We start from the raw sequence: 21,788 nt of genomic DNA, 5'->3' as shown, positions 1-21,788 counted from the left end.
AACTCTGTTGCGACACAGAGCCACGCCACTGCTGAACATAAATGCCGGAGCCTGTTAAAATCACAGCACTCGGCAAGAGAGCGCTCAGTATGCGGTCACAGAACTCAGCCCCATGGACAGGAGGTCTGAGTCCCTCTAGACGTTCTGAGCGCGCGGCATTGCACCTGCAGAGGCCACTATAGCTGCCGACTAAGGTGGACTGCCGAGCATGTGCACCGTGGCGTGCAGAGCCACCGGTGGACACTAATGTTAGTCTCAGACTCTGCCTCTACCTACACCTAAGCCTGGGCGCTTAACAGGCTAGGCTGCACAACACGTGTACCAAGGGTAGGGGTTTCTTAATGAGTCATTCACCAGAGACATTCATACTTGCATACAACACTCACTCCTCACAGTCTGGTAATGCAGTCTATACTAGTGCATGGCCGAGCGGCCATGCGAACCTTTTATAGCCGCGTCCTTCCGGGACCTTCCTGACCTTTCTGATGGTCCAATCCGAGCTGGAGAAGGATCTGAGCATGTGACCTCTGATCTCCAATGAGAGATTGTCCCACGGGCATGCTCAGTGGACCGAAAGGAGGACTTAGTCCCTGGAGTAGCTCGCTGCTGACCAGCATGTTTTGCTATAGTTGGACCAGAGGTGGCAGCAGCAACCAAACCCACGGAGCTAGTCTGGGCAGAGCGCTGGGACCAATGAGTCTGCTGAGCAACCTCCTCTGCGGCTGGAGAGGAATGGGAGACCACTGGAAGCAAGGCTCAGGATTCCCGCTGTGCAGTGACAGGAACCCGACGCCTAACAGTGAGTACGTGAGACCAGAGCCTGCAGTGACTGGAGAGGTGCGTTCTGACCACCATGCAAAGACAGTGACCCCTGTGTATAGCCCCGATACCTGCGGTGTTGATGCAGAGCCCCTGACTCCTGTTGAGAGACTTATAGAGACACAGAGCCCTTGATTCCGGCAGAGAGACTGTTTAGTTTTGGAGCATAGACTCAGAGCTGGGGACACCCGGAATGCTTTGTGTTCCCCCTGCCTTTCTTCATTAATCCCCAAGACCCCTGTTGTGGGTCCTTAGAGACTGCAGAGCCTACAGCGACTAGAGTGATGACAAGTGCCGGTGCTGACGAGGGAGAAGACGACCCTGCAAGCAAGTACTCAGCAGACTGATAAGTTCCAAGAACACCTGCTTCTAACTGTTATTCTTTTTGACTGTTTGAAATACTGCTTTAAAACCAATATATCCCCCACTGCTTTCTCCCTGTGAGGAGTATCACATCCCTGTAAATAAAACCCTTTAACTTTTGATCTGTCTCGGTTCTGTGGTGACATACCAGCACCTGCACGTTTATTACAGAACTAAATTTGGGGCAGGCCTTCCAATCAATGCATAGGGAAACAGTATGGGAGGACCAACTTCCTAATAAAGGGAACATTGCTTTCAGGTGGCCATCATGTACGTGTCTTCAAAGGGGTATTGGGGTGCGTCTAAATTTGTGGCAGACCTTCCATTCAATGCACAAGAAAACACTATGGGAGTATCAACTTCATAATAATGGGAACATTGCTTTCTGGTGACCATCCAGTTTGTGTCTTCCAAGGGGTATTGGGGTGCATCCAAATTTGGGGCAGGCCTGGCATTCACTGCATAGGCAAACAGTATGGGAGTACCAACTTTATAATAATGGGAACATTGCTTTCAGTTTGCCATCCTGTATGGCTCTTCAAATGGGTGTTGGAGTGCGTCTAAATTTGTTATAGTTACCTGTAGATATTTCTGCTTCTTGTTCTTCCATCTTGTTTGCCAGGCTTCTGGCGTTTGCGAGCATGCAGTTTAGAGGATTTTGTTTTGTTCCAATCTCCTCCCTGTGGTTTGTTTTAGAATTTTTTTTACCTCCCTTCCGAGTATGTTGTCTTGGGTCTTCTTTGCTACACCTCATATCATTCATCAGTATATTTTCTGGCTTCATTTTCGTGTCTAACGTTTTTCTTCCCGTCCCCTCTTCTTCTAGTTTAACGCCCTCCTGATGAGTGTAGCGAGTCTTCTGGCAAATGTGTGTTTCCCAGGTTTCTTGAGGTGTAGCCTATCTCTGGCGAGGAGTCCGTTATACAGGTAATTCACACTGTGGTCTAGGAATCTGAAGCCTTGTTGTTTGCACCATCATCTTTGCCGGTTGTTTGCATTAAAGATCCTGTTCTATCTCCTGTTGCCATGCTCATATCTACTGGAAGGATAGAAGAAAAAACTACCTGAGCATTCAGTTCCTTAACTTTCTTCAACAACTCTTCAATGTCCTTGCAGATTGTTGGTAGGTAATGATGAATGAGCACTAAAATGCTTTGGTGCTCGTTGCTTGGGTTGAGCAAATTGGAATGCTCGGCTACTCGAGCCAAGCAGCGAGCCCAATGTAAGTCTATGGGAAAACCGAGTATTTTTACCACAACCACTCCGGGGGTCCTTTTAGGGTCTAAAAAGGTCTGAAAATGATGGAAACAGTACTCAAATGACATGGGAACATCATAGTGAAGACCCCTTGAAGCAGTTCTGATGCCCACATCACAGCTGTGAACAGTGTTGTCAGAGTCTTACGCCATTTTTACAGGCGCACAATAAAACATACAAAAATGAAACCAAAATGGATTTTCCTGGGAAATATGTTAAGGGACATCCTTTCCAGGGTAAAGACTTTTATATAAGGCAAAATAAATAACCTAAAACAAAAATGTTACTCCACCACTTGGGCTATGTTCACAAGTAGCGTTTTTGATGTGTTTTTCAACCTTACCAATTGCTTTCAACCAATGCAAATGCATTCACTAGGAAATGTCATTTTAACAGTTTACAACCTTATTTGGCCATGTGATGTGTGACACATCATTGGACACATCCTGTTTCATTTATGAAGGAGGAACTCTGAAAGTCAAAGTCTATTTTTAAAGGGCCAGCAGTCGGCCATCACTATTCTTAGAGAGCCATCATCCGGCTATGCTTTGTTGTTCCCATTATTAAACATTGGGTCCCTTATAATGTTATTGCTTATGCAGTGAGTGGCAAGGCTGCCCAAAATTTGGACGCACCCCAACAACCCATTGAACAGACGTCATGGATGACCACATGCAACCAAAGTTTCAAGTATTCATTTGGTACTCCCATACGGTTTGCTTATGCATTGAATGTAAGGCCTGTCAGCACCAAAGTTACACACACCCCAATAAGCCTTTGAACCAAGGTACTAGATGGACACATGCAACCAAAGTTCCCAGTATTCATTTGGTTCTCCCATACTGTTTGCTTATGCATTGAATGCAAGGCCTGCCCTGCACCGAAGGTACATGCACCCCAATAAGCCTTTGAACACTCATACTGGATGGCCACAGGAAAACCAAATTCACATTATTCACTTGGTACTCCCATACAGTTTGCTTATGCATTGAGTGCAAGGCCTGCCCTGCACCAAAGTTACATGCACCCCCAATAAGCCTTTGAACTGAGGTACTGGATGGTCACATGCAACAACAGTTCCCAGTATTCATTTGGTGCTCACATACTGTTTGCTTATGCATTGAATGCAAGGCCGTTCATGCACCATATTTACATGCACCCCAATAAGCCTTTGAACACATGTACTGGATGGCCACAGGAAAAACAAGTACACATTATTCATTTGGTACTCCTGTACTTTTCGCTTATGTATCGAATGCAAGGCCTGCCCTGCAGCAAAGTTACATGCACCCCAATAAGCCTTTGAAGCAACGTACTGGATGGCCGCATAAATCAAAACTTCCCATGCTTATTTTTTTGGTACTGACATACTGTGTGCCTATGCATTGAATGCAAGGCCTGCCCTGCACCAAAGTTACATGCATCCCAATAAGCCTTTGAACCTACGTACTGGATAGCCACAGGAAAACCCTCTTCACTTTATTTATTTGGTACTCCCAAACTGTTTGCTTATGCATTGAATGCAAGGCCTGCCCTGCACCAACGTTAGATGAACCACAATAAGCCTTTAAACAGAGGTACTGGATGGCCACATGCAACCAAATTTCCCAGTATTCATTTGGTACTACCACACTGTTTGCCTATGCATTGCTTGCAAGATCTGCATTCCAATAAGCCTTTGTACCCACGTACTGGATGGCCACAGGAAAACCAAGTTCTCATTATTCATTTGGTACACATTGTGGACAAAGAGGAGGATAGTAGCAAATAGTCAAAATCAAGAAGCGTATACACATGTGTGGGTGTGAAGAGGTGCATGGGAATACACCTCACATAAAAAGACACTGGATTTGAGGTTAGCTTTCACTGTTACCATGTGGTGGTGTACAGAAGTCTGGCCAAATCCAGCCCTTGTTCATTTTTATGAGAGTCAGCCTGTCAGCATTTACAGTTGACAGGTGAATGCAGTTATCAGTTATAATTCCACCAGCGGCACTAAAGATGTGCTCTGACAAAACGCTAGCAGCAGGACAGGACAGGATCTCCAAGGCATAGAGGGCCAGTTCATGCCAAGAATCCAGCTTTGAGACCCAATAATTAAAAGGCACAGAGGAATCTTGAAGAATGTTGGTACGGTCAGCAAGGTACGCCATCATCATCTTCCAAAACTCTGCACTCCTTGTGAGAGTACCCCGCGCCTCAGGGCCACTGCGATGGGAAGGTCTGAGAAAACTCCCAGAACTTTGCCAGTGTTCCCCTGCCTCTGCTGGAATGGAGTCGTGTCTCTCTCACCTGTACTCCTTGGTTGTCCAAAAAACTGTGACCGATGGGAATTTTTTTAGTAATTCCGCAACAAGGGCCTTCTGGTACTGCAACATTTTAGTACACCTGTCTGCCTCTGGAAGAAAAGATTGAAAGCTCTCCTTGTAGCATGGGTCTAGAAGTGTCACCAACCAGTAATCACTGTCACCCAAAATTTTGACAATACAAGGGTCAAGGGAAAGGCAGCGCAACATAAAGTCAGCCATGCATGGCAGACTGCTAACTGGCAAGACTTCCGTGTCCACCAAGAGGATTACTGACCATGCTCTCCTCCTCCTCCCTGTCCTCAGGCAATCCATGTTGTACAGACGGTATGACAGTTGTGCTTGTAGCACCATCTAAAGCGCATGAAAGTAGCTCCTGTTATACCTCCTCTTCCTCATTGTCAATCAATCCACATTGGGATGACATGAAGCTGGGCTGTTTTTATTCACCCTGTATGATTCCTTGCTCCATCTCATTCTGCTCAGACTGCAATGCCACATCTTTGATTGTGAGCAGAGTGTTTCAGAAGACAGAGAAGCAGAATGGTGATGCAAGTTATGGCGTTATTGCCGCTCACCACCTTGGTAGACTCCTCAAAGCTTTGTAGGATGGTACATGTCATGGTCACGTGTGGCTGGACACACCGCCTCCAGCAGGGTGAATTTAGATGACACGCGTGACCTTGGATACACCGCCTCCAGCAGAGCGAATTTAAATAATAGAACGTGCAGCTGGATACCCCACCTCCAGCAGGCGAATTTCGGTAGTACACGTCTGCAGACACCGCCTCCAGTAGGGCGAATTTAAACAATAAAGGGGAAAACCTGGGAAACAATAACAATGAAGGGCCCTGCGATAGGGAACGGGGATGTGGAGACCTCCTGCACTCCCCTGAGTCAGTGTCTCTACACTCCTAATGTTCCCTATGCCGGTTCCGCACCGGGCGCCGATCAGGATACCTGAAAACCCTGACTCGCCCTGCACAAGTCCCTTACTAGTGAAGTGGATGGTGCGAAAACTAATCCCACCACTGCACTAAACACACATTGAGGAAAGTGACAAAACATGGAAACACCACTTAGCTTTGCTCTGTTGCTAATGCTCCCAGCAACAGAGTCCAACACCTGAGTGCATCTTTTCCTCTGACCGGGTCCAACACCTGAGGGTACCTTTTCCTCTGACTGGGTCCAACACCTGAGTGCCTCCTTGGAGCCGCAGAGTCCAGCACTTAAGTGCAGCTGTCTAGCAATAGAGTCCAGCACCTGAGTGTAGCTTTCCAGCAACCGAGTCCAGCATCTGAGTGTCGCTTTCAGCAACCGAGTCCAGCCTCTGAGTGCAGCTTTACACCATAGCTGCCACTCCACCAAGCTTTGCAAGAACTCCTCACTGAGACCATAGCTGCCACTCCACCAAGCTATGCAAGCCCTCCTCGCTGACACCATAGCTGCCACTCCAGGAATCTGACTGAGCTGCCCAGGACTCTCCGTCAGCTCCATCCTTCACCACGGCTTGGTTGCAACTGAGAAATATCACCAACCCTGATTGCAACACCTGACATTGTTTTATAGGTCAGCCAGAGCAATCACACCTGCTTCATAATAACGAGCACTAAACTAAAGTAACCAGTGTGTAATGACCCTAATGGCCACTGGGGGCAAAACTAGAACTGAAACCAACACAGTGCAAAGACCCTAATGGCCACCGGGGGGCAAAACCAACTCCGAGCACACAGCTCAAGGAAAAAAAAGGTTACTTGTACATTTATCTGTCAGATCCAACCTGGATCATGACAGTACATATGTCTGACATCCATGTCCACTCCTGAAGTCTTATGTTTGGAGTATGAAATGAATACCGACAGCCTTGTTGATGCTGGTAGTCAACAACTGCCTTCTTCGGTTCACAAATCCTTTCCAACATGTGCAGTGTTGAGTTCCAACACGTGGGGACTAGAGTTGAGCGAAACGGGTCGAAAAAATTGAAAAGTCGCCGACTTTCGCCAAAGTCGGGTTTCATGAAACGAAACCCGACCTTAGCGTGAGGTCGGCCACGAGGTCGGCGACTTTAGCGCCAAAGTCGCATTTCAAAAGATGCTTGAGCACCCTTTTTGCAGCCAATCAGGAAGAACGGACACTGTGGGCAACGTGATGACATAGGCAGCGGTCACCACCATCTTGGAGAAGGGCATGCAAGTGATTGGCTTGCTTTGTGGGGCGTCACAGGAGGTATAAAAGGGCGGGGATGCCGACCGCCATGTTACTCATGCTGATCTCAGAATAGGGAGAGCTGCTGCTGATTCTGTAGGGAGAGTGTTAGGCAGGGATGAAGATACCAAAAACTGATTCTGCTGCTAGCGATTTTGCCTGTACAACACACCAGTCACTGTGCAGTGCAAGGGGAGGCTATATTTTGGTGCATCAGCTCTGTTGGTTATTAGGCTGCCTTTTATGGCTACCTGTGTGCCCACTGCTGAGCAAACTGCTTTTTTCAAAGCAATCCAGATTTTATTGTTTTGTCCTTGTGAGTTACTGAGCGTTCATTTTTCACACACTGTACAGCGGTGTACGCTCCTCTCTCAGTACCATGTAACAGCTGTTATCACGGCCACAGTGAAGCTATCTGTGTGTGACTCTGTAAGGATAAGTCGAGGAGTTGTTCCGTTCTTACAGACCTCCACCTTATAGTTTTGTCTGGTTTTCAAACAGTTTAGTATATTTGCTGTTTGATTACATTCAAAACTATAGAGAGACAGCGTGTGTCAGTCCGTATACTAAAACACGGAGCTTGACAATTTTACATACACTGGACAGTGGTGTACGTGCACTCTCCTCTCTCAGTACCGTGTAACGGCTGTTATAACGGCCACAGTGAAGCTATCCGTGTGTGACTCTGTAAGGATAAGTCGAGGAGTTGTTCCGTTCTTACAGACCTACACTGTAGGGAGATTCCAGTTCTGCCCAATTCTATATACACCTTGTAGTTTGTCATACACTAGGCAATTTCTGCCGGTCACATTGCGGTGTTAAATAAACAGGGCCTGACTGAATCCCACAGTGTCCTGAAGTGTAGAGACATTACAATTCTCCACAGTCCTCTATACACCCTTCTAACAGCATAGAGAATCTGCCTGTCATATTGCGGTGTTAAATAAACAGGGCCTGACTGAATCCCACAGTGTCCTGAAGTGTAGAGACATTCCAATTCTACACAGTCCTCTATACACCCTTCTAACAGCATAGCGAATCTGCCTGTCATATTGCGGTGTTAAATAAACAGGGCCTGACTGAATCCCACAGTCTCCTGAAGTGTAGAGACATTCCAATTCGCCACAGTCCTCTATACACCCTTCTAACAGCATAGAGAATCTGCCTGTGATATTGCGGTGTTAAATAAACAGGGCCTGACTGAATCCCACAGTGTCCTGAAGTGTAGAGACATTCCAATTCTTTACAGTCCTCTATACACCCTTCTAACAGCATAGAGAATCTGCCTGTCATATTGCGGTGTTAAATAAACAGGGCCTGACTGAATCCCACAGTGTCCTGAAGTGTAGAGACATTCCAATTCTACACAGTCCTCTATACACCCTTCTAACAGCATAGAGAATCTGCCTGTCATATTGCGGTGTTAAATAAACAGGGCCTGACTGAATCCCACAGTGTCCTGAAGTGTAGAGACATTCCAATTCTACACAGTCCTCTATACACCCTTCTAACAGCATAGAGAATCTGCCTGTCATATTGTGGTGTTAAATAAACAGGGTCTGACTGAATCCCACAGTCTCCTGAAGTGTAGAGACATTCCAATTCTCCACAGTCCTCTATACACCCTTCTAACAGCATAGAGAATCTGCCTGTCATATTGTGGTGTTAAATAAACAGGGCCTGACTGAGTCCCACAGTGTCCTGAAGTGTAGAGACATTCCAATTCTACACAGTCCTCTATACACCCTTCTAACAGCATAGAGAATCTGCCTGTCATATTGCGGTGTTAAATAAACAGGGCCTGACTGAATCCCACAGTGTCCTGAAGTGTAGAGACATTCCAATTCTACACAGTCCTCTATACACCCTTCTAACAGCATAGAGAATCTGCCTGTCATATTGCGGTGTTAAATAAACAGGGCCTGACTGAATCCCACAGTGTCCTGAAGTGTAGAGACATTCCAATTTTCCGCAGTACTATATACACCTTGTACCTTGTTTTACAGTACCAGAGAGTTGGTGTAAATTTTGGTAAATTTTTCCAAAAAATGAGGAAGTGTGGTGGAAGAGTCCGTGGAAGTGGGCGGGGGTTGGCAGCCGGTAATGATGGTGTTGGTGGTGGATCTGCTGGTAGTGGCAAAATCAAAATAACACCTAATACTGGAAGTGTTGAGGCTGCATCATCATCTGGCTCCACAAGGCCTCGAAGGCTCCCTTTTCTGTGAGTAGGTAAACCGCTTCTAAAGCCGGAGCTTCAAGAGCAAGTTTTGGCTTACATTGATGACTCAGCCTCCAGCTTTATCACCTCCTCTTCTGAAGTTTTAAAAAATAAAAGCACTGAGTCGTCATTGGAGGCTCATGGTCATGAACCACACCTTTCCTTGTGTCCTTCACCCCTACCAAAATTGAAGGATGCAGTAGGCGACACTACAGATTACTCCATGGAGCTGTTTTCACATACCATGCCTGGGTTATCAAGTCAAATCGTTAATTACCAAGGCCAAGATGAATCTGACATGGAGTGCACTGATGCACAGCCACTGCTAGATCTATCTGCTGGTACATTCACTCAGAGCACTACATTGTCCTCGCAGTGTACTGAGCCAGAATCTGACCCTGATGAAACTCAGTTGCCCCCTCCCTCATACTATACCACCATGCACGGTGACACAGAGGAAGGTGCACATGACATTGAAGAGGAGGTGATGGATGACCCAGTTGTTGACCCAGATTGGCATCCATTGGGGGTAGAGTGTGCCGCTGCCAATAGCACAGAAGAGGAGGTGGAGCATCTGCAGCGGGCATCGACATCGCAACAGTTGTTATCTGGCAGGCCCGCAGCAGTCCAAAAACGGGTTACAAAAACCAAAAAAATTGCAGGACAGCTTGGCCAGACGGTCAAAAAAGCACAGCGTGCAAGGCCTCAAACTGACTTCCCTAGTAGGAAGAGTGCAGTGTGGCACATTTTTGAAAAAAATCCTAATGATCAGGCAAATGTAATCTGTAAGAAGTGCGCAAAGACCTTTAGCTGAGGGAAAAATCTGAGAAATTTGAATACCAGTTGCATGCTAAGACATTTAACCACCATGCACTTGCAAGCGTGGATGGACTACCAAAACTCACGTACCACATGTGCTACTGCTCCAAAAGAAGATAGTCAGCAACGCAACATTGTTTCCCCCACTGTAAGTCCACCGGTTAGCACACCACCAGCAGCAAATGTTGAGTTGTCGTCGCAAGGTCAAATCATTCAGGGAATCACACTGTTATTGCAACGAAAGACTGAATCTAGGCCATCAGAAAGAACACCAACTCCATCACCACCATCAACCCTCTCTCAGTCCGCCATGTCCACCGCTACTTCCACCATATCCAGCTCTCAAGTCAAGCTCACCCTACCAGAGACTATGAGTAGGACAAAAAAGTACTCATCCTCTCATCCGTGTACACTGGCTTTGAACACCCACATTGCCAAACTAATCTCGTTAGAGATGATGCCCTATCGGTTGGTTGAAAGCGCAGCTTTCCGCGAACTAATGGCCTACGCAGTTCCACGCTATGAACTACCCAGTCGCCACTTCTTTTCTCGTAAAGCCATCCCAGCCCTCCACCTTCATGTGAAAGACTGAATTGTCCATGCACTCAAGCTGTCAGTGAGTGGAAAGGTGCACCTCACAACTGATGCATGGTCCAGTAGACATGGCCAGGGCCGTTACGTGTCCATCACTGTGCACTGGGTTAATGTGGTGGATGCAGGGTCCACAGGGGACAGCGGTGGTGGCACAGTGCTGCCTAGCCCACGGTATAGGAAACAGTTGGCTGTAGGCGTTCGACCCTCCTCCTGCTCCTCCAGAAGTGAAAGCTGGTCCACAGAGCGCAGTCGCACGAGCACTGCATCCGCAGTTGACAGTGTGGCAAACGAGGTGTCCCCCTATCGATCAGCTAGTGGAAAGCGTCAGCAGGCTGTGTTGGAGATGATGTGTTTGGGCGACAGACAAACCGCAGAGGTACTGGCCGACTACTTTCAGCGACAAACTGAGTCATGGCTGGGCAGTCTACATCTTGAGGCAGGCAAGGTAGTTAGTGATAACGGCCGGAATTTTGTGGCAGCCATAGCCCTTTCAAAACTCAGACACATACCTTGCTTGGCTCACACCTTGAACCTGGTGGTGCAGTGCTTCCTCACTAATTATCCGGATTTAACAGGCCTGCTCCTTAAGGTTCTAAGACTGTGCTCGCACATCCGCCGGTCGCCGGTACACTCCAGTCGTATGCAGAAGTTGCAGCGATTGCTCCACCTTCCCAAGCACCGCCTAATTATCGATGTTGCAACAAGGTGGAACTCCACCCTGCACATGGTTGAGCGGCTGTGCGAACAAAGGCAGGCCGTAATGCATTTGTGGGAGGATACACGGGCAGGCACTTTGAGGGCAGACATGGAGTTGACAGGTGTGCAGTGGTCGAAGCTGAAAGACCTCTGTAAAGTCCTTCAGTGTTTAGAGGAATGCACACTAGGGTGACCACAAAAAATCGATGTCGGAATTTTGTCCGTCTGGACCCCACAAAACGATTCCTCTTTCCAGATATTGAGAGAGCCAAAATTTGAGCTCGATCAAACGACGTTAACCCGTGCCGCTCGTCGCTCAAAGTTTGAAAAAATCCAAATTGAGGTATTTTAAGATTTAGGTATTTTGCATAGTCTGTTAGACTATAAAGAATGTGACAACAACATTGCAGAAATAGCCCTGACCAAATTTTCGAACCATTTGTGGTATTTGAATGCAGAGTTGGTGGGATTATCGTTTTTTGATCCCACCATTACAGACAATGAAAAGTTGTTAATGGCTAATAAATTGCTCAGTAGCACAGATGAACCATCAGAGCACGCTAACCTACATGAGTTGATAATTTTACATAGTTATCTAATCTATTCTAGAGCTTTTGTTAAAGTAGTTTTTGAAACGTCAGAATATAATGCTCAGCATTTGCTTACAACTTGCAGGACATATTGCTTTTGTTCTTCATCTTTTGTCAGAAGGTCGTTAAAGTCGGTTACTTCCTACCTCTTTTAATTTTTCTTTCCTAACTTTTGGATTTACAACCCTAGCGTGCTCTGATGGTTCATCTGTGCTACTGAGCAATTTATTAGCCATTAACAACTTTTCATTGTCTGTAATGGTGGGATCAAAAAACGATAATCCCACCAACTCTGCATTCAAATACCACAAATGGTTCAAAAATTTGGTCAGGGCTATTTCTGCAATGTTGTTGTCACATTCTTTATAGTCTAACAGACTATGCAAAATACCTAAATCTTAAAATACCTCAATTTGGATTTTTTCAAACTTTGAGCGACGAGCGGCACGGGTTAACGTCGTTTGATCGAGCTCAAATTTTGGCTCTCTCAATATCTGGAAAGGGGAATCGTTTTGTGGGGTCCAGACGAACAAGATTCTGACATTTTTTCCCCCCCATATGAGATCCGGTCACCCTAATGCACACGGCTGGTAAGCGCTGACGACACCATCATAAGCATGAGCATCCCACTTATGCGTCTGCTCATGCAAACTTTGACGCACATTAAGGAGCAGGCGTCGGCAGCCAAGGTTGATGAGGAGGAAGAGGAGGAGGGAAGCCTTGATGACAGTCAGCCATTGTCTGGTCAGGGAACTGTCGTGAACGAGGTGGAGGAAGAAGAGGAAGAGGAGGAGGATGATGATGGGGATGATTATTTAGGGGAGGAGGATGCTTCTCGTGGGGCAAGAGAAAATGTTGGCTTTGCAAGGTCTGGTACAGGGTTTGTGCGTGACTGGAGGGATGTGGATTTGCCAGAAAGTGCTCCTCCACCCAGCACTTGCAATGCATCATTGACACCGGGAACATTGGCCCACATGTCAGATTATGCCTTGCAGATCCAAAAAAGGGACCCCCGCATTGCCAAAATGATGAACGATGATGACTACTGGTTGGCCAGCATCCTGGATCCATGCTACAAAGGCAAATTCCAAAACATCATGCCACAGGAGAACCTTGATCTAATATTGGCTAACAAACAAGCTACTCTGGTAAACCGTTGGTTGAGGCATTCCCAGCACACAGCAGCGGTGATGGTTCTCACGCGAGCTGTAGGGGCCGGGGGCAACTTGGAAGCGGTGTTGGTGGTGGACACATCCGAAGTGGCGTTGCAGACAGGGGTTTCATGACCATGTTGTGGACTGATTTTTCAAGACCCACTCACACGACTGGTAATACTGCATCGATTGAAAGTGACAGGAGACAGCACTTGTCAAGTATAGTTACAAACTACTTTTCCTCCCATATCGATGTTCTCCCTCACAGGCCATTCCCATTTGACTATTGGGCAGCTAAACTGGACACCTGGCCTGAATTGGCATAATATGCCTTACAGGAGCTCGCATGCCCAGCTGCAAGTGTGCTATCGGAAAGAGTCTTCAGTGCTGCTGGATCAATACTGACAGAAAAAAGGACCCGTCTGTCGACCCAAAATGTGGATGATCTAACCTTCCTTAAAATGAACCATGCATGGGTTTCCAAGGATTTTGTCCCACATTACCCTGATGACACATAGGTTGCCAGAAAAATTGTTTTCTTTGGTCCGCCTGTTCCTGGGACTTGACCATTAGCAGCAGGTGAATGTCCCACATCAACATATGTCATTTTGTAAACCTCCCTAACTTGGCAGCCTCCTCCCCCCAATGGCCGGGGTCACCACCGAGCGCACACAACCGTGCGAGTGTCATTGCCCTGGACAGGTGGGTGGGCCGACTCGTGGGCGCGGGCACTGGCACAGGGTCCCTCATAGTGCAATCAAGTGTCTCTGACGGTGGTGGTGCACACCCACCGTCAGACACACCGCCGTACTATGAGGGGCCCAGTGCCAGTGCCGACGCCCATGAGTGGGCCCCCCTTGCTTGGGCAGGGCCCCAGCATTTGCAATCTTTACCTCTCCCTGCGCCTCCGCTGTGTAGTCTGGGCTGTCAAATCCATCACCGGGACTGGCATTTCAAATTTGGTGAACTGATAGAAGATGATGGTTAAGACGTAGCTATGCCCTGTCCCGCTGGCCGTGATCCAGCTTCAGATGATCAATGGCTTCCATTTCTTATGGACGTCGACTCACAATGAGATGCAGTGGTGTTTTTCTCATCAGCTTTAACAGTTTTCCTACCCACAGACGTGTGACATTCCAGCCCACATTTTTAAATGTGCCCTCCCTCTCATGCCAATCCAATTGAATCGCCTACGGCCTGTGGCTTCTGTGTTTTGCACTCCAAAGTTACGTGACAGATCATGATAGGCAGTGAGCACCATGTTTACATTTCTCCCTGTGATCAAAATTGGATGGATATGAGTAACGGCGATGGGATCAACGGTACTGCGATACAGCAACACTTTCTTCACAAAGAAAGGTTTTTGCTGTGTCCACACACTAATTAATTGAGGGTCAGCATCGCCTCTGAGAATTGTGACGGAAGTTGTTCCCGTGAATAGTAATTCGTCGATTTCTGCAATCACTATTGCAGAGAGTCTGGACTGTCTTACTGAGACAGAAATATAAATGAAGATTTAAAAATACCACCAAAAGTGTATCATGGTGTACGCTTGAAATACATTTCCTTTTTTCTAGTTTTTTAGATTGTTGTGTAATCCATGCAGAGAACACGGAGATTTTAAATGTTTAAACTATGCTCTATATACCTGCTATCCAGTGATAATGTACTCTATCTCAACTTTGTACAATCTGGTCTAATCCATACTGGGCCTGAGACCGTCTGAGCCTGCCTCCTGATCGATACACATAGGTTTTTAATGTGTAAACTATGCAACATATATACGTGTTAACCGGTGAAACTGTACCCTTTATCAACTTTCTCGAATCGTGTAGAATCCATACTGGGCCTGAGAACGGCTGCAGAGCTGTTAAGCAAGCTACAGCACCTGTGGTTTGGACACGTAATGTTTTGCATTTTTTCTGGAATGGCGGTTAGGCCGAAATCAGGAATTGCTGTTGACCTGCACTTACTGGGAAATCATCGTTCACGGCGAATTATTGGAATCCCAGATCCCCATCACTAACGGTGTTCAGCGGGTTATCTGCACCTGTAAGCGACAAAAGATGGTCCTTTCAGTGTAGCGTGCATGTAGCCCCGGACATGGAAGGCCATGATAGCCCTGTTATTGCTCGATCGCGCGTGCCAGAGCCTCGCGTATCCCTCTAGTAAGCTTTACGCGTACCGCAGGGCCATGCCGGAGTCTCGTTCGTTAACGGAATAAATCTGACAAATCGCTAGCACAACTACAAACGGATATACCACACCACACACACACAATCGACAAAGCTTTCAATGTGTGCATCTTTTTTTGAGGTGGCATGGTTGTGGTTTCCCGGGTGGAGTCCAATTAAGCCACAGGCTCCACTCCTGGTGGTGCCCTTTTGGACATTCCTTTAAGGTTCAGCTTTGCAATCATACTGCCCCCGGAAAGCAAACACTTTGGCTTCATGGACGCTGTTTGGAGGTTCATGGGAATAACGCCGCCCGATCACCAGTTGCCATAATTTATTGGTGGGAAGTACGACGGTATATGATCGTGTTCGTTTTCAGATTTTGTTTTTTTGGGTTTGGTTTTTACATTTTTAGTCCAGACTTTCTTGACTTCATAAGGGCATGACAAGCCTTGATCTGTGTCTCCTCCACCTTCTCCTTTTACTCCTCCACCTCTTTTGTAAATGTAGTTGCCCTTTTCCATATGTTATTTTTGGCTTCTGAGAATTTTGGCGGCTTTGGGACACCTTTTAAGGTGTTTTGTAATTGCTTTGTATGTATTAGTTTGTGTTTGTGTTTGCCTGCCATTGTTTTCAGTTTGGTTCGATGAACATTCGACGAACTTGCCTCCTGTGCGACGAACCAAAACACTAGCGGGGTGGCTCAACACTACTCATGATATATAGATGTACAATGTTAATGTTTAAACTATGCTATATATACCTGCTATCTGATGATACTGTACACTTTGTCTACTTTTTATATTCTTGTCTAATCCATAATGAGTCTGGTAGTGTCTCTGTGCGACTGATGGAATATATATGGAGATTGACAATTATCCTTTGACTGAATAGAGCTGTATGCTTCTGATACAGTACCATATATGTGATGTTATTTTGTGTCTATTTTGTGCTAAATTTGGAAGTTTGGTGGAAGAGGCCGCGGACGTGGGCATGGCTGGTGCTGATGGTGGTGGTGCATCTGCTGATAGTGGCAAAAGCACAATAGCAGCTAAGGCAGGAGAAGTTGAGCCTGCGTCATGGTCTGTCTATGGAAGGCCTGGAAGGTTACCTTTTCTGGGAGTAGGTTAACCGTTTTTAAAGCCGGAGCATGACGGACTGGTTTGGGCTTACATTGCCGAAACAGACTCCAGCAAATATGCCCTCCTCTTCTGAAGTTTCAAAAAATGCAAGGACTGAGTCGTCAAGTGCTGGCTCCTGGTCAGGAAGAACCCCTTTCCTTGTCTCCTGCACCCCCACCCAAAGTGAATGATGCAGCAGGCCACACTTCACATTAGTCCATGTAGCTCTTTCTATCATACCATGCATGGGTTATCAAATCAAATCGTGAATTCCCCAGTCCAAGATGAATCTGACATGGAGTGTGGGTGGCAAGGCAGGGCAGTGGGGTTAATCGATACCGGAACGGTGTCTCCCTGGGATGTGTCACAGTGGTGGTGACCCGTTCCGTGGCCCTGGGCGTCCATGCAAAGGTTTGAATTACGTTTATAGGTGAATGATACGTGACGCCACCTGTGGTTTCTGAGTAGATTGACCAGCGCTGCAGTGGCGCTTCTCTGGGACAGAAGTTGTGGTGCAGCTAAGATGTAGAAGCCCTGCACAGGTATGGCCATTGTCGCAGGGCACATGAATGAGTTGGTAGATGGTGTGCAGTGCAGGATGTAACAGAGCCGTGCGCCAGGCGCAGGAGAAAGAGGACAGACACAGTCGTGCAGTTCCTTTACCTGTACTTGGTAAGTGCCGTCCAGGATCCAGAGTACAGATGGAGAAGGAGTTGGTCAGCCTGGAAGCCAATTTGGAATTCTCTCTCTGCAGATAGGTAGTGTGGCCTCCGTTCTAGCGCTTATCTGAGGTACTCGCAGTGCTGAGTTCAATGAAGTTCCCCCTGTTGACTCTCTCTTGGAACTTTCTCGTATGGCAGGCAGCCGTAACCTTTTCCTTCTGGCTCCCACACGTCGCTGCTGGGGCCTCCGAGCCTTAGTTGGGTACAGAGCATTTACAGCTGCTACTTCCTCCGATTTCTGTTGCAGGAACGTCAGTGTCCCTACAAACTCGGAGACCGGAATCCGGACCATGCGCTCAAGCTAGGAGTGAGCCTTAACTCTGCTCATCCTCCAGCTCCCCTTCTCACATCCACACACTTCCCCTTCCCTTCACAGACTGCCCTAACTTACCTCCTCCCGACCACAGACAGCAGCTCCTCAGCAGTCAGGTTCAGTGGTCTCCCTGCTGGCCTGGAGTGGGAAATGTGTTGTGTGTTGGTTTAACTTCTAGAGAGATCCTTCGCTGCTCCCAAGCATGACATCACACTCCCTAGGAGGAAGGTAATGCCATTGTGGCGACCGTACTCCTGGGGGCGCCACAAGTGCACTGAGGCCCAGCCACTGCTAGATGATTCTGCTGGTACATTGACCCAGACCACTACTTTCCCCTCGCACTCTACACAGCCTGAATGTGACCCAGATGAAACTCAGGTTACCCTTCCCATATACTGTACCACCTTACACGGTGACAAAAAGGAAGGTGCAGCTGAAAGTGCAGGTTCGGCCCACCCGCCTTCAGACACACCGAAGTACTATGAGGGGCCCTGTGCCAGTGCCGTCGCCAACGAGTGGGCCCCCCCTGCTTGCTCTGGATCACAGCACTTGCAAAGTTGAAATACTTACCTCTCCCTGCTCCACCGCCATGACGACTTCCGCGTTTCCTGACAGTGATATTCTGATCAGAGAGCGCAATGACATCACGTCTGTACGCCCAGACTAGTACAGGGATTCCCTAGCGAGGAGACTTATTTGAGGAGACTTATTTAATTATTTTCAATGTTGGGAGAGCAATTTTTGGGGAGCACTATACTCTGGAGAATGATATATGGGGCCCACCATACACTGGAGCATTCCAAAGGTGGACATCAGACACTGGAGCAGCATTTACAGGGCCCATTATACACTAGAGCATTAGAAATGGGGCACATTATATAGAGCATTATTTGGGCCCATAAGACAGTGCAGCTTCATCCATGGGGACCAACATATACTGTAGCATTATGTGGAGCTCATCATATACTGTTTCAAACATTATATGGGATTCTGTATGGTGAAATATATGGGCCTCATTACTCTGTATAGCGCACTATACGGTGGCCATAATACTGTATGGAGTAATATACTGTCCGTTTTTGGAGCTATTGGAGAATTTAAAATGGATATCAGTCATGAGATGTAAAAAGTGAAGTATTTTTCATGGTACTATACCGCTATTTCTCTGCTGTATCGGAGCATCATGAATTGCGGTATGTGTTAAAGGGGCGCTCTTTGGCCCAGGGCACATGAAAACCTGGAGCCAGCCCTACCCCCCCCCCACAAATTTAGCCAAATAACCCCCATTTTTCAGTGCGTAACTAGTATTATGAAGTAAATTAAGGTTGAAAAGCTTCAGTAATAAGATTTGATGTTTTTGGCATTCAAAAGGGCACTGTAGGTGTGTTTCCTGGCCTCCACTCCCTGCCGACTTTGCCTCCCCATTGACTTGCATTGGGTTTAGTGTTTCAGTCGGCCTTCGACTTTTCACAAAAATCGGCCGATTTCGTTCGACCCGACTTTTGCGAAAGTTGGGTTTCATGAAACCTGACTCGACCCAAAAAAAGGCAAAGTCGCTCAACTCTAGTGGGGACATCACACACCAGTCAATGAGCCAAAAGCCTCAAACGCTGCTGAAGCACGGCAAGGGCGGCGGAAGTGGGAGCTGACTTTCTAAAATGGGCATACAGGTGGCGTACTTTGACAAGCAGATCCAGCAGCTCTGGGTAGCTTTTGAGAAACCGTTGAACAGCGAGGTTAAGCACATGGGCCAGGCATGGTATGTGTATGAGCTCGCCTCGCCTCAGAGCCGCCACCAGGTTCTGGCCATTATCACACATGACCATGCCTGACTGTAGGTTCAGCATTGTCAGCCACACATCTTCCTGCTTTTCAGAGCTGTCCACAATTCTTCAGCATTGTGCGGATTGTCACCTAAGCATATTAGCTTCAGTACAGCCTGTTGACGCTTGGCTGAGGCAGTGCTGCAGTGCTTCCAGCTTGTGACTGATGTGGTCAGTTCGGAGATGGAGACTGAAGAGGAGGAGGAGGATGAGGTGCAGGAGCTGTAGACTGTGGGGGCAACCCTGATTGAGGTAGGGCCCATAATCCTTGGTGTCGGGAGGCCATGTTACATCCCATGTGCCCTCTGTGTCCTGGCTTCCACTATATTATCCCAGTGTGCCGTCAGCGAGATGTACTTGTCCACATGTCCATGGTTAAGTGGACTTTCCCATTAGCAGCATTGTTGATGGCACGGGTAATGTTGTGGCTGTACGTGCTTGCGTAATGGTGGGATGGGTCACCACCGGGAGAAATAGTGGCAGCTGGGGACCGAGTACCTTGGGATGGCCGCCACCATCAGGTTGCAGAAAGCTTCTGTTTCTATGACCCTAAAAGGCAATATTACAAGCACAAGCAGACGAGAAATGTGTGAATTTAGTACTGTGGCCTGTGGGGCATTGTCTGTGTATTTACGCCTGCGTTCCAATGACTGGGGTACGGACAACTGAAGGCTGCACTGGGAAAAGGACATGGACTTGCTTGACGATGGTGGTAGTTGAGTGTGGGCAACGACAGGTGCAAGGCAGGAGGCATCTTTGCATACAACGTGGACAGGGGATTGGCTTGCATGCACAACAGTGGAAAAAGCAGTGTTGTCACCCGCATACATTATTACTGGACCCTGGGGTTCGACCCCAAAAGTTGAGTGCTTTGCTGCCATGTCCCTGATTATAGTGGTGGTGGTCAGCCTGGTAATTTTGCTACCCCTGATGATTGTGGCCTGGCAGGTGGTAAAAATGGCCTTTTTCTGGTTATTGGCAGAGTCTTTTAAAAACAACCAGACTCGGGAAGACCTAACAGTTGGACTGACAACTTCTGTCGTGATGGTGTTACGGGGAATGTTTGCCTGCCTTCTGTCTGCAGCCACCACCCTGCTTCTTCCTGCCTGTTGTGGTACTACTCCTCCCTCCCCCTGTGTGCTGCTGTCCTCATTCTGTATGTCCTCCTGCCAGCTTGGGTCAGTTACTAAATCATTCAAGACATCGTCTTCCACTTCCGCACCCTGGTCCTCCTCCTGAATTTTTGGCAATTGTTAAATCGAATACTCAAAGTTAAACCGCACATCACAGTAGCCATAGTCCTTATGAAGAAATATTAGGACGCACGTCAAATCCAGGGAGTCCATCTCGGAGAGATTTCCATATCAAGCAACTAAAAAGACAACACCTTAAACGTTGGTGAAGAAAAAAATTCACATTTATTCTGCCTCCTGTGGTGACATTTCGATCGGAAGATATTTCTCAAGCACAGTACAAGAGTGTTTCAACCCCAACTATATAGTGCAAGTACCACCCCCCCAATTGACAAGCACTAGTGTTGAGCATTCCGATACCGCAAGTATCGGGTATCGGCCGATATTCACTGTATCGGAATTCCAATACTTAGTTTCCGATACTTTTAGCATATCGAATACCGGAATCGGAAGTTCCCATAATGCTATGAGCCAGTTTGATTTGATTCAGCCAATGACAATCCTCAGAAGTGTGGGCACATCCTGTTAGGCATGTAGGCATGTTAACTAATGGCATGGCTGTGATTGGCTGCTGAAATGATGTCATGATGCACTATAAAAGCCGCCGCAGCCGCCATTTCCGGTTCACTCTGCTGTGAATTCAGTTAGGGACAGGCTGCTGTTCAAGACTGTGAGGGATAGTTAGAGAGCGATTTTACAAATCACATTGTGCTTTACCCAGGCTACATTCTCAATAAGTGTAGCTTTCTTTTGCCTTGCAGCAGTGTTCACAGCTGTCTGCAAGGTCTGTGTGAGTGCAGCTCACGCTGAGTAGTGTGTTCTGCAGCCACGTCTGGTTGTAGGACGCTCAGCGTGTCACTGCCTCACATATTTTTCATTTTTTGCTGCTCATTTTTCATTCTCCTATTAGTGTGAACTGTGCATCCATCCATATCCATATACGTTGGTTGCAAACACTATAGGAGTAGACAGCGGAGCCTCTCTGCAGCCTTTCAGTGCTAATGCCCAGTTTGCTGCACTGTTCACGGCTGTCTGAGAGGTCTCTGACTGTGTGTGAGTGCAGCTCACTCTGAGTAGTGTGTATTTCAGCTACGTCTGGTTGTAGGCCGCTCAGCGTGCGTCACTGCCTCACATATATTTTTCTTTTATTGGAGCTCATTTTTTATTCTCCTATTAGTGTGCATCCATCCATATCCATCTAAATTGGTTGGTTGCAAACACTATATAGGAGTAGATAGGCTTGTGCCCTTCATCTGCAGCCAGATTAGTATTACCCTATTTTTTGGAGCCTCATCTTTTGCATTGTAGGTTACCTTAGTGCATTGTAATAGCTCCAAAAAGTTAGTGATACTATCGCTTTCAAATCTTTGGTCACATCCTTTTAGTTTTTTTTCAAAAAAAACAAAAACAAAATAAAGTTC

Source organism: Dendrobates tinctorius, unplaced genomic scaffold (genome assembly GCF_039654945.1).
Source record: "Dendrobates tinctorius isolate UK_male_01 unplaced genomic scaffold, ASM3965494v1 ptg000094l, whole genome shotgun sequence".
In the NCBI taxonomy this organism is placed as follows: domain Eukaryota; kingdom Metazoa; phylum Chordata; class Amphibia; order Anura; family Dendrobatidae; genus Dendrobates; species Dendrobates tinctorius.
The sequence above is the reverse complement of the archived record's forward strand: the minus strand, read 5'-3'. Positions refer to the sequence as shown.